Below are 14,233 nucleotides of genomic sequence, written 5' to 3'. Positions count from 1 at the left end.
ATTGTAGTAGCACGCTTGCGGCTTATCTTTAAAGTATAAAACATGGGAGGTTTTGAAGACTTCTAAATCGTCATATTAGCCATTTTTCATGTCTTTCAAAACGCCGAGAATAATATATAACCAACTTCTTCAATTCTAAAAATCAAATGATAAATATATTTATCAATATTATACAATTTTATTATTTTTATAGATAATAAATAATATAGCTTATTTCACATTCTGAGTAAAATGTGATGGCAATAAGATTCTAATTATCAATTTATACTGATAATGGTTGGCATTATAACTAGGTTATTTTGCCTGTGGTTCAATTCAACTTTTATATTTTCCCACCTTATGAGTCTGCTAGCTTGAAATTATGCACTTTTGATCATTAATGTGATCCCAAAAATTATAATTTTGAACTTTCCCTGGTTTAATTATTTTCTACTGACGTCAATTGGATTTTAATATGAGCGTACAAGAATTAAATTTAGAAGTGACGCGACGTGTGTTGTTTCAGATTACTTGACCTTATAATCTATTTTGATTACTTTATGGGCTTTTATTAGGCATGTGTGAATTTCTTTTGCATGAATGAAGATATAGTTATGATGTGCTGGTCTTACCGTTACGGCCTTTGCAACGTTGAGATCTAGAATATAATTAAGTATGCTTTACAAACCGAAATTTGTAATTGGAAATTTAATTGTGTTGCCAGTATTCAAATATTCAATTCGTGCACTTGTGGCTGTGGTGCAAGCACAGAGCATAAACAAAATATAAGTACAACATTATCCACACATGATGTAATAGTCGAAAAATTTTGATTTAAAATAATGAATAATAATAATTACATGAATAGATGATGATGATGATGATGATGATTGGATGGATGGATGGATGGATTGATTTATCTGTGATAAGTCATGTCAAAGGTCTATTTTATTAATTTGAGGGCAAATTTAACAAGGCATGGGAAGCTAGTGAAGATAGTGTCAGCCATACAACCAGTAGATCATTAGTTCGAAATTTCCTTGGTGCATGTGAGGTTGAGTTTTACTGTTTTATTAAACGTTCGAAATTACCAATTTGCCCCAGCCTCTCCCATCAGATTTTTTATCCCTCTTCCTTTCTCTTCTCTGGAGCTAGAGGCGCATCAGAGTCGGTGGAGAGAGAAGGCCAGAATCTTCAAATCCTTGCTCCATCCGTCTCCGTCCTTCGCCCTCACCACTGTCGCTCATCTCGTCGCCGGTGACTTTGAGAATGCTGGAATCCCCACAGTGGGTAGCGTAATGATTACCTCGTCCAGCTCTTCCCTGGTCTGCATCATTCTCCCTTCTCTGTCATCTGTGAATGTGTAAGTGTTCCAGCCTTCCTCTCCCTTCTCTTTCGTCTCTCTTCATTCGCTGCTGGTGACTAGAGGAAAACGGTAATCCAGCCTCCTCCTTCGATGGTGCTGTGACGTGCGAGCATTGAGCTTCTCCTTCCCCTATTTTTCACCGTGAATTTCTCTTCCTCCTCCCTCTGTTCGAGCTGCTATGGCTTAAGACAGCAGGTTCTTTCTTCTCCGTTTTCTGTGTTGTTTCTCCTCGCATTGTTGGACTGACTTTATGTGGAGATTTTGAATCCTCTCTCTTGCATGATTTGTGTGTATGGGTGTTAAGTTATTGAGTTTGAAATTCTTTTTCCTTTGTGTTACTGCTGTGTGTGCTGAATAAAGAAAGGAAAAGCTAAATCAAGTTAAAAGATTATTAGTGTTGAGAGCAAGATAATGGTAGTATGGGTTTGATTTTTATTTGAGTTTAAAGTGATTCTTGATTGGATATGTGTTTAATAATATATTTGTTTATGACAAATCTATATGTTGATGTTGAGGATTGTTGGGCAAATGATTAGAGGTCAAGTGACTCCATTGAATGGTTTGAAAATGATGTATGTAAGTGTTTGATAAAAGACCCATGAGAAAATTTTTATCCAATGGAGTAAGTATTAATGACTAACATAATATAGAGAGATTTTAGGGTATAATGGAAATGAAAAACTTTGAGATATTTACGTCATTTGTTATTAAGAAAATGTTGAAAAAGAAAATTGTTTGATTTGAACAAAGGCTATTAAAATTTCTTTATAATTTTTTATATAAGATTTGGAGAAAGAGAAATTTGAAAAGAACTTTAAAAAGTAAAATTAAAGATTTAGGATAGATATTTGATTGAAATTTTAAGGATCATGTTTATTTATTCTTACAATAACCTTGGGACATATATATATATATATATATAATATTTGATGAGAGGTTGAAAAAGAGGAGGTTAAGGCAAGTGGGACAAGTTAGAGTAAAAGTCATCTATTTTCTGCAAGAAGACTTGAAAACTTTGGGTGTTGTTTATATAAATATTCTAAGTGTTTGTGGATTAAACTCAACATGCAATTTTGTTGTGAATGGTGATAGACTGAAGATTTTCTTTTTTATTTCTCTAAATTATCTTGAAGATTTTGGATTTACATAATGTATAAAAGAAATAACAATAATATCTCTTGGGCATTAGGGAATTAAGAAGCGGACAATGTTACAAAAGCAAACTGAGTAGGAGTAATTTACGCACTCAGGAATATATCAAGTAAGTAAATAGTGTCCCAATGATTTGTTAGCAAATTCATTTTTTAAATATTAATTAAGCCTGTTCGCAGGCCACCTGCTCTATTTATGTATATTTTCTTAATAAAAAATTCCTCAAGACAAATGATAGAGTATTTTTGTTCAATCTTCCTTAATGGTTTATGATTTTCATTTTTATTACTAGCTATTGTGTTAGAAATTGTACCTTAGGGCCAATCATTGTACTATGCACATTACTATTTAATGAATTTCTCTTTTGTTATCATAACAATTGCATGTTCAATATGATAACTATATCCCTGGAAAACCTATAATGATTGTCCTAAATGTCCCTGATCGATCATCTCTAAGGGATCTTACATGAGACAAGACTAGTATGACTTTGATTAATTATAGAGATATAAATTAAATTCATAAGCACTTGAAAGAGTACAAGGTGCTGGACCGACCCATGATAAGAAAACTGCATGGTACAAGTCATAAGCTTATCTCATATGTAACTATATCACTAAGCCCTCTGACCTGATATTATCATGGATTCCTACATGATGACCATTGAACTTTGACCTAGTCAAAAGTCACCTTTGATCGGGAGATCATAAAGGCTATGATTGAGTTTAGTGATATTCATGCAGAGGAATATGAGTGGTCAAGATGAAATTTGTCCCTCACATTAAGTGAGAGATATTAGTGGGCCCCTTGATGAGTAAGATTGAGAAAATGTATGGCCGTACTATAATGGAAAGGGTATTTCCATTACTATTGTCAGTCTACGCAGAGATTGAGAAAATAATGGTTAGGTAAAGGAGAATGACAACTCCATGTCTCATACTTGACCGAAATATCATGTGACAAAAGGGATGTGATATGGTTGCATGATAGGTTACATTGGATCATCGATCCCCATGTGAATTGGGTAGTTGCAATGTCTTGCTAGAGGCCACTTGTAACTTGTGGGTTAATAACATAATTAGTCCACTGCCAATTTCATATAGGCCTATAGGGTCACATACAAGAACAATCCAACTTGAGCTATAATGTCCAAGTTCATTGAATCTGAAATATATCTAGATTTAATGAATGTAATATAGGGTGAATGAATTACATATATATATATATATATTTAAATATTTATTTGATAAATATTTATACATATATATATATATATATTTATATATATTTTTTCAAAATATATATATATATATATATCTATATATACATATATATATAAATGTATATGTATATGATATATAAAATTAAATATAGATAATATAATATATATATATATATTTTTTCAAAATATATATGTATATATATATTCTTGTATATATATAATATAATATGTATATGTGATATATATTATATTATATTATCTTATATTATATTATGCTAGTTTTAAATTTAATTTTATGTGATAGATTAAATTTAATAACTAACATGATAAGAGAGAATACTATGTCAGTTTTATAATTTAAATTTATCTTATACTATGTCAGCTTTATAATTTAAATTTATAAGATAAATTTAAATTAGATATAATATTATGGATTAAATTTATGAGATAAATTTAATTAAATTTTCATGAACTTTTAAGTGAAAGACAAAAACCCTTATTTACATACTATATATAGATAAGGACATCCTTATGAAGGTAGAAAGAGTTAGAAAAGTTCTAACGACAAAATACTTTGAGAGCCACGAAACACCCCATAGAAAGAAAAATTAACGTTCAAAGAAGAACGGACGCTGAGAGCACTGGCACGCTGTTCGAATTAGAATGCTGTTTGTGTAGACAATGGTAGAGGGAGTAGATCTATGTTGTTAGCTCTTGAGATCCAAACGTGTGCCAACTTCAAAGAATTAAAAGGTAACTCTTCTATCCACCTTAACTTAAACGAGTTCGTTCGGTCCATATTAGGATAGGAACCTTAAAATTTTAATCTTTCGCTGCACCTTCCTATCTAACAGTGGTATCAGAGCCAGGTTGAATTTTTGTTTAAGTTGGGTTTTAATTGATTATGTTCTTTGAGATTTTCAAAATTTATATGTGATATTTTTGAAATCTACATATATTTTTCATGTGATATTTTTGAAACATATATATATATATATAAACTCATTTTATACATATTCAAATTTATATGAATTTAAATAAATTAATATGATTAATATTTAGCTATATGATGTACATTCTCAATATGACTAATGTTCGTCCATATGATGTGCGTTCTCAATGTTATTATTGTTCGTTCGCATTCTCATATGGTTTAGGTTGGATTGTCAATATGATTGATGAATTCAAAAGGTTTGAGGTAGTAACTCATTTAAAGAGCATAAGTCAAAAGCTTTAGGGAGCACTGCCCCGCAAGGATATGAGGTAGTAGGACCGTCGTGGCTAACTCTACGTAGCACAACCTAATTCACAATTTATAACCTTTCATTATATATGAATTGTTTATTTGTTGTGTTTTCTTCAGCTTGAAGCTGTTTGGGTATGGTGACACATATGGCTCTAGTTTTACAAGGGTTGTAAATTTTAAATATGATCGCATGTCGTGCCTCTCTCTATAAACTCTGAATGTAAATTCTCTTCTCATCTCAATCCCCTTATATGAATAAATGAGGTTTCTTGATGTAATTTATCTTCTTAGAGAGGTCCTTTCATTGGCTTGGAATGGACATAGGTTAGGTGAGCTATATTGTGACACGCTTAATTATGCTTTTGATTATATCATAATATGCATGATTTTATACGAGATACAACCGTTTTCACTTTACACATTTATTAAATTAATAAATTAAACCCTTTAATCAAAATCTTAAGTCATAATGCCATCAATGAATGCATACTTATCAAAATCTAGATCACTCAAATGTAGGATCCACTAAAATGGATACATTTAGGTTATCTTGGTGAGACAAGTGTGAGTAATAGTGCTACTCACAAAGATTTATTATTGTCTGACTTCATTAAGATTATCAAAACAGTTTTGGATCTTAAGGCATTAGATGAGATTGAACATGTCGGATCATATAATGATTGAATCCCAAAAAGATCTAAGAGTTACATGTGATGTAATTGGTAAATGAATTACCTACCTAAATAACTTAATTTTAAGTGTCCTGCCAAAGCGGACTTAAGTTTACGTGAAATATGGGTCTTAGCCCACTAATCAAATTTGAGGGTTGTTAGTTTTAGTGGGAAATATAAAATTAACTTAGTATATTTTATTGTAGAATCATATCGACTTGTAACATTACTATATTATCATTACAATCAGTCCTTGAGAAGGACAAACTCAATGGGATGAACTTTCTTGACTGGTTCAAGAACTTGAGAATTGTTCTCAAGCAGGAAAGAAAGGCTTGTGTCCTGGATGAAGCCATTCCTGAGGAGCCTGCAGCCAACACTCCTAGAGCTCAAAGGGATGCTTACACAAAGCACACTAATGACTCAGTAGATGTAGGATGCCAAATGCTAGCTACCATAGTTCTAGAACTTCAAAGAGATTTAAAACACATGGAGACTTATGAGATGATTGTACATCTCAAGGAAATGTTCCAGTAATAGGCAAGGCAAGAGATGTATGAGACCACAAAGGCCTTGCACTCCTGCAAGATGGCTTAAGGCGCATCAATTAGCACTCATGTTTTAAAGATGGAAAGCTATATTAATGACCTTTAGAGGCTCAAATTTCCTTAAGCCAGGAGTTGGCTACAGATTTGATCTTGAACTCACTCTCAGAAAGTTATGACCAGTTTGTTATGAACTACAACATAAATGACATGGTGAAATTCATTTTTGAACTACATAGGATGCTTAAAACTACTGATTAAAACATTAAGAAAAAGCCTAGCACTATTTTGATGGTTCAAAAAGGAAAGGGTATGAAAAAGAAAGGTAAAGGAAAGGGCAAGGAAAAGGGTAAAGGCTCATATGGTAAGACCAAAGAGTCAAACAAGCCTAAAACCAAGCCTCCAGCAAAGCAAAGCCTCCAAAGGAAGGATTTTGCTTCTTTTATAATGAACTGGGTCATTGGAAGAGGAACTGCAAGCTCTACCTAGAAGATTTAAAAAAGAAGAAGGATAGTGGGGCTACTCCTTCAGGTATTTATGTTATAGATATTCACCTTTACTTCTTCTGTATGGGTATTAGATATTGCATGTGATTCTCACATTTGTACAAATGTGCAGGGTTTCAGACACAGTAGAAAGTTGATGAAGGGCAAAGTGGACCTACGAGTTGGAAACAGAGCAAGAGTTACTGCTTTAGCTATAGATACTTATGAATTACTTTTGCCCAGTGGGCTTTTGCTAGTTTTGAACAATTTCTATTATGTTCCTACTTTGAGTGGCAACATTGTTTCTCTTTCTTATTTGGATAAGGAAGGTTTTACTTCTATTACTAGGAATAGTAAATGTTCTATTATCGAAATGACATTTTTTATGCTAATGGTGATTTGTATTTTGGTCATTATCTTTTAAATCTGGAACATCCTAGTAATAAAGACATCTATAACGTAACTACCAAAAGAATCAAATTGAACGATTTAAATCCAACCTATCTATGGCATTGTTGTCTCAACCATATAAATGAGAAACACATTTTTAAGCTCCATCAAGATGGACTTCTCAACTCATTTGATTTTTAATCTTGTGACACTTGCGAATCTTGTTTATTAGGAAAGATGATGAAAGAACCTTTTATTGGGCATGGTGAGAGGGCTAATGACTTACTGGAACTTATACATACAGATGTATGTGGACCAATGAGCATAGTTGCTAGAGGGGGTTATCTGTACTTTATTACCTTTATTGATGACTGCAGTAGATATGGATATATCTACCTAATGAAACATAAATTCGAATCTTTTGAAATGTTCAAAATATTCTAAAATGAAGTACAAAACCAACTTGGCAAGACTATTAAAACTCTTTGATTTGATCGAGGAGGTGAATACTTGAGCCAAGAATTCATTGATCATCTCGGGAGTTATAGGATAGTCTCACAATTAACTCCTCCAACAATACCACAATGGAATGGTGTTTCTGAGTGGAGAAATTAGACACTATTAGATGTAGTTCAATCCATGATGAGTCAAGTAGATCTTCAACCATCCTTTTGGGGTCATACACTAAAAATAGCTACGTTCACACTGAACTATGTTCCATCTAAGGAAATTGAGAAGACATCATATGAGATATAAACTGGAAAGAAACTTAGTTTGTCTTTTCTTAAGATTTGGGGAATCAAGGTTTATATTAAGAAACAAGCCTCAGACAAGTTAGCACCCAAATCCACAAAGTGCCTTTTTATCGGGTATCTTAAAGAAACAAGGGGATACCATGTCTACAATCCCACCAAAAACAAAGTATTTGTAATTCAAAATGGTATCTTTCTAGAAAGAGAATTTATCTATAAAATAACTAGTGGGAGAAAAATACATCTTGAAGAAATTCAAGAACCACAAAATAGTATAAAGTCACAAATGGAAAATTGAAAAGACTCACAAGAAGTAAATGAGCCTACTTAAATAACATAAGGCCTATGAAGGTCTGATAAGACACGGCATCATCCTCAGAGATATGGATTTTTGATTAATGAATGTCGTGATGTATTGCTCATTGAACAAAATGAACTAACTACCTACCAAGAAGCCATAGTAGGACTAAATTCTAAGAAATGGCTAAATGCCATGAAGTTTGAAATGCAAGCCATGTACGATAATAAGGTATGGACCTTAATCGATCCACCTCAGGGAATAAAAACCATCAGATGTAAGTGGGTTTTTAAGGAGAAAACTAACATGGATGGCAAAGTAAATGCTTTCAAGGCACGATTAGTTGCAAAAGGATTTACCCAAACTCATGGTGTAGACTATGATGAAACCTTTTCACCAGTCGCAATGGCCAAATCAATCAAAAATCCTCCTTGCCATTGCAGCATATTATGACTATGAAATATGGCAGATGGATGTTAAAACAGCATTCCTTAATGGACGTCTACTTGAAGAAGTGGACATGATACAACCTGAAGGTTTTGTGCGTCCAGAGGACTCTAAAAAGGTATGCAAGCTTTAAAGATCCATTTATAGATCGAAGCAAGCATCTCGGAGCTAGAATCAACATTTTGATGTAGTAATCAAAGAGTTTGGATTCATTTAAAATATTGATGAACCTTGTGTATATAAAAAGATTAATGGCAGCACAGTTATATTTCTAGTACTATATGTAGTTGATATCCTACTCATTAGGAATGACATTCCTACCTTACAGAATGTCAAGTCTTGGTTAGGAAAATCTTTCTCTATGAAAGACTTAGGTGAAGCCACTTACATCCTTGGGATTAAGATCTATAGAGATAGATCCAAAAAGCTGATAGGCCTAAGTCAAATCACATACATAGACAAGATATTGTATAGGTTCAGTATGCAAGATTTAAAAAGGGGTTTCATCCCCATGTCTCATGGCATTCATCTCAGCAAAGACCAGTATCCAAGTACACAAAATCAGCGAGGTCGCATAACTAAGGTTTTATATACCTCGATAATTGGATCTATCATGTATGCTATGCTGTGCACTTGACTGGATGTTTCATTTGCCTTAGGTACGACTAGCAGATCCAAGAGAGGGTCATTGGACTGCTGTCAAGAATATCCTAAAGTACTTAAAAAAGACTAAGGATTTATTCTTAGTATATGGCAAATTGGATGACCAGCTAATTGTAACAGGTTATACAGATGCAAGCTTCCAAACTGACCAGGATGATCGTAAATCACAATCAGGATATGTGTTCACCTTAAATGGTAGGGCAGTGAGCTGGAAGAGCTCAAAGCAGAGCACAATAATTGATTCTGTAACAGAAGTTGAGTATATAGCAGCATCAAATGTAGCTAAGGAAGTTGCTTGGATCAGGAAGTTCATTGCTAAACTAGGAGTGCCTAGCATCTCAGATCCAAGAAACTTGTTCTGTGACAATAGCGGTGCAATTACACAAAGCAAGGAGCTAAGGTCACACAAAAAAACCAAGCATATACTCAAGCGTTTCCACCATATCAGAGAGATCAATGATAGAGGTGATATAAAAATATGCAAAGTAACAGGAGAAGACAATGTCGCTGATCCTCTTACAAAGCCTCTTGCACAGGCGAAGCATGAGCGTCATGTCAGGACACTAGGAATTAGACAAATTAATAATTGTACCAAGTGCAAGTGGGAGGATATTGAAAATTGTGCCTTAAGCCAATCATTGTACTATTCACATTGTTATTTAGTGAATTTCTCTTTTGTTATCATAATAATTGCATGTTCAATATGATAACTGTATCCTTGAACAAACTATAGTGATTGTCTTAAATGTCCCTAGTCAGTCATCTTTGAGGAATCATATATGAGACAAGACTAGTATGAGTTTGATTAATTATAGAGATACAAATTAAAGTCATAGGCACTTGAAAGAGTACAAGGTGCTGGATCGACCCGCTATAAGAAAGTTACATGGTATAAGTTATAAGCTTATCTCATATGTAACTATATCACTAAGCCCTTTGACCTGATATCATCATGGATTCCTACATGATGACCATTGAACTTTGACCTAGTCAAAAGTCACCTTTGACTAGGTGATCATAAAGGCTATGATTGAGTTTAGTGATATTCATGTAGAGGAATATGAGTGGTCAAGATGAAATTTGTCCCTCACATTAAGTGAGAGATATTAGTGGGCCCCTTGATGAGTAAGACTGAGAAAATATATGGCCATACTACAATGAAAAGGGTTTTTCCATTACTATTGTCAGTCTACTCAGAGATCGAGAAAGTAACGGTCAGGTAAAGGAGAATGACAACTCCATGTCTCACACTTGACCGAAATATTACGTGACAAAAGGGATATGATATGGTTGCATGATAGGTTACATTGGATTATCGATTCCCATGTGAATTGGATAGTTGCAATGTCTTACTAGAGACCACTTGTAACTTCTGGGTTAATAACGTAATTAGCCCACTACCAATTTCATATGAGCCTATAGGGTCATATACAAGAACAGTCCAACTCGAGCTATAATGTCCAAGTTCCTTGAATCTGGAATATATCTAGATTCAATGAATATAATATAGGGTGAATGAATTATATATATATATATATATTGAATATTTATTTGATAAATATATATATTTATATGAAATATAAAATATAAAATATAATTATATATATATTTTTTCAAAATATATATATCCATAAATGTATATATATATCATATTGATATATATATATATATATGATATATGTATATGATATAAAAAATCAAATATAGATTATATAATATATATATATATATATTTAAAATATATATGTGTGTGTATATATATATATTTGTATATATATATTATAATATGTATATGTGATATATATTATATTATATTATATTATATTATGTTAGTTTTAAATTTAATTTTATATGATAGATTAAATTTAATAACTAGCATGGTAAGAAAGAATATTATGTCAGTTTTATAATTTGAATTTATAAGATAAATTTGAATTAGTTATGATATTATGAATTAAATTTATGAGATAAATTTAATTAAATTTTCGTGAGCTTTTAAATAGAAGACGAAAACCCTTATCTACATACTATATATAGATAAGGATGTTCTTATGAAGGTAGAAAGAGTTAGAAAAGTTTTGACAGCAAAAACACTTCGAGAGCCACGAAACACCCTATAGAAAGAAAAATTAACATTCAAAGAAGAACAAATGCTGAGAGCGCTAGCATGTTGTTCGAGTTAGAGAGCTATTTGTGTGGATACTGGTAGAGGGAGCATATCTACATTGTCAGCTCCTGAGATCCAAACATGTGCCAACTTTAAAGAATTAAAAGGTAACTCTTCTATCCACCTTGACTTAAACGAGTTCGTTCAGTCCATATCAGGAAAGGGACTTTAAAATTTTAATCTTCTGCTACACTTCCCTATCCAACATATTACACTTAGAATTGTCTTCATTATAATAGATTTTATAGAAAGAGTTAGAACTATAATTTTTCAAATGAATATTTGAAAATGATTGCTATATTTGATAAAATTCAATTTACATACGTAAGGGATGACTAACTATTATAATTCATGCATGGGATTTATATATACAGATGCATTCATTTATGTTGAGTTTGATGAGTAATTTTAAAAAGAGATAATACGTTAATTTTAGATCCATGCATGCTTGATTTGAAGTGTAGGATTAAATCAGATTGCTGGTTGTTAATGGCAGACCCATTAAACTTGGCACACTATGGTACATCTAGCTAGCAAAGTGTTTATTGGAGGTACTGGACCTGTACGAAGGCCAACATATGTGGAATGGAGGGATGGTACTTCATGAGCACTGTACTCACACTTGTTTTCATAGGCCTTGTGCCTATGCATATTTCGTGGCTTTTTGTTGCATTTGTTTCGTGGCCTTCTGCTGCTTACTTACCCTCGTGAACTATATCAATGCTTGTTAGTTATTTATTCTTGTGGACTATGTGTTTAAGTTTATAAATTGTTCTAATCAAATCATACTAAAGAATAGATTTTGAAACATAAGTTTTCTTACATTTGATCTTTAAATCAAACTATTATTTTTACCATATTTGGATTTTATATGGAGTTGAATAATATAATATCCTCCTCCTTTTAATTCCATAATTCAATCCAAGTCTCAAGTAATTAGGAAATGAGATTATAATAATCTTTAAAATACAAAATTCTCATTAGTTAACAAAATAGGGACCCTAAGTTTATAAAACTAAATCATTTTTAAGTTTGCAATCAGACAAAGGAAAGTTCACAATTATGCAGAAGTAAAAGATCATTACATAAGTGAGTGCATTTGTTTAAGAATTTGAAACAAGAGAAATTCAGAAAAATTTTAAGGGATGCGTCATGGCTTGTTGAACATGCGCCGCAATGTGTTTGCCTCTGTAACACATGCCATGGCTCGTGACACCATGTGCCATGATGCAATTGCATGAATTTTGATAGTGAATTCTGTTGTCAATTTTCACAGCATTAAGGCCAATTTTTAACGCACCCTAAATCTCTGTTCGACGTATAGATGATGCGAATTAGGTGTCTATAGAAAGCTCTTTTCGAGCTCTAACTAATGGCATTGGTTTCAAACTCAAATTTTTCTTAAAATAAAAATTAGATACTCTTTTCAAAACTTACACTTTTGCAATAGATTTCACAACTTCAAGTGTCTAAATCAAATACCAAGGGACTAATAGCCACCCACACTAATATGACCATGCACCTATTTTGTCAAGTGAAACACTTGGATATATATTCGATCACATCACGCTTCATACCATGCCACCACTAATACTTCTTCATATCTTGGTACATCTTGGTAGCACCAGGGTAAATGGTAAACTTGATCCAGTGAGCTTCTGATAGTATGGTGTCTTTAATCTCCTTAATGTTAGGAATACAAACACAATCATGATACACCACGAAACCATCATCATTGAAATTGAACTCTGAAGTCCATTTCTCTTCAATATTCTTTTAGACTTCTAGCAAATATGGATTTTTCAATTGTGCTTCTCGCATTCCAAAACTCATTAGTAATCACCATGGTATTCAAATTAAGCATAGCAAAACAGGCACATTTTAATGTATACTAGAGAAATCCTCTAGTAGTTTCTGTTCATGTATCATCATACAAGCCATGTGTATTGTCTTCCTACTCAATGCATGGGCCACTACGTTGGCCTTACCTGGATGGTATTTCAACTTAAAATTGTAATCTTTCAAAAATTCCATCCATCTCTATTGTCTTGTGTTCAACTCTTTCTGGTCAATCAGATATTTGAGACTCTTATGGTCACTAAACACTTCAAACTATGAATCATATAGATAATGCCTCTAAATTTTTTGAGCAAAAACAATACCTGCTAACTCAAGGTCATAAGTAGGGTAATTTTTTTCATGTGGTCTCAATTGTCTAGATGCATAAGCTACAACCTTGTCATCTTGCATCAGTACACATCCCAATCCCTTAAGTGAAGCATTGGTATACATTATGTATGACTACTTTGGATTCAGAATTGTTAACACTGGCACTATAGTCAACTTCTCCTTTAGCATCTGAAATGCTACTTCATACTTCTCAGTCCATACAAACTACTGATCCTTCTTTGTCAGCTTAGTCAAAACAGAGGTTATTTGAGAAAACCCCTAAATGAACCTCCTTTAGTAACTGGCTAACCCCAAGAAACTCCTTATCTCCATTACTGAGGTAGGTCTCTCCCATTTCAGGACTGCATCAACCTTATGAGGATCTACATATATAACATCAGTGGATATTACATGACCGAGAAATTTTACTTCTCGAAGTCAGAATTCACACTTGCTTAATTTTGCATATAGCTTATGCTCTTTCAACACTTGCAACACAATTCTTAAATGCTTAGCATGTTCTTCTTCATCCTTAGAGTAGACCAGAATATCATCAATTAACACCACTATGAATTTATCCAAGTTGGGTCTAAAAATCCTGTTTATATAATGCACATTTATCAATCCAAAAGGCATCACTAAGAATTTGTAATGCTCGTATCTCATTTTGAAAGTGATTTT

General features: G+C 32.8%; 1 long non-coding RNA gene across 1 annotated transcript; it reads left to right on the top strand.

The window, feature by feature from the left end:
* Positions 1-1,131: 1,131 nt before the first annotated feature.
* Positions 1,132-12,161, top strand: LOC129287659 (uncharacterized). Its single transcript, XR_008587769.1, has 3 exons — positions 1,132-1,540; positions 2,535-2,606; positions 11,880-12,161. It is a non-coding gene; the product is annotated as an uncharacterized LOC129287659 (long non-coding RNA).
* The last annotated feature ends 2,072 nt before the right edge of the window (positions 12,162-14,233 follow it).

The sequence above is a fragment of the Prosopis cineraria genome, unplaced genomic scaffold, assembly GCF_029017545.1.
Source record: "Prosopis cineraria cultivar Desert tree isolate PC_DT_omini unplaced genomic scaffold, ASM2901754v1 PC12, whole genome shotgun sequence".
Taxonomy (NCBI): Eukaryota; Viridiplantae; Streptophyta; class Magnoliopsida; order Fabales; family Fabaceae; genus Prosopis; species Prosopis cineraria.
This window is presented reverse-complemented; position numbering and strand designations above follow the sequence as displayed.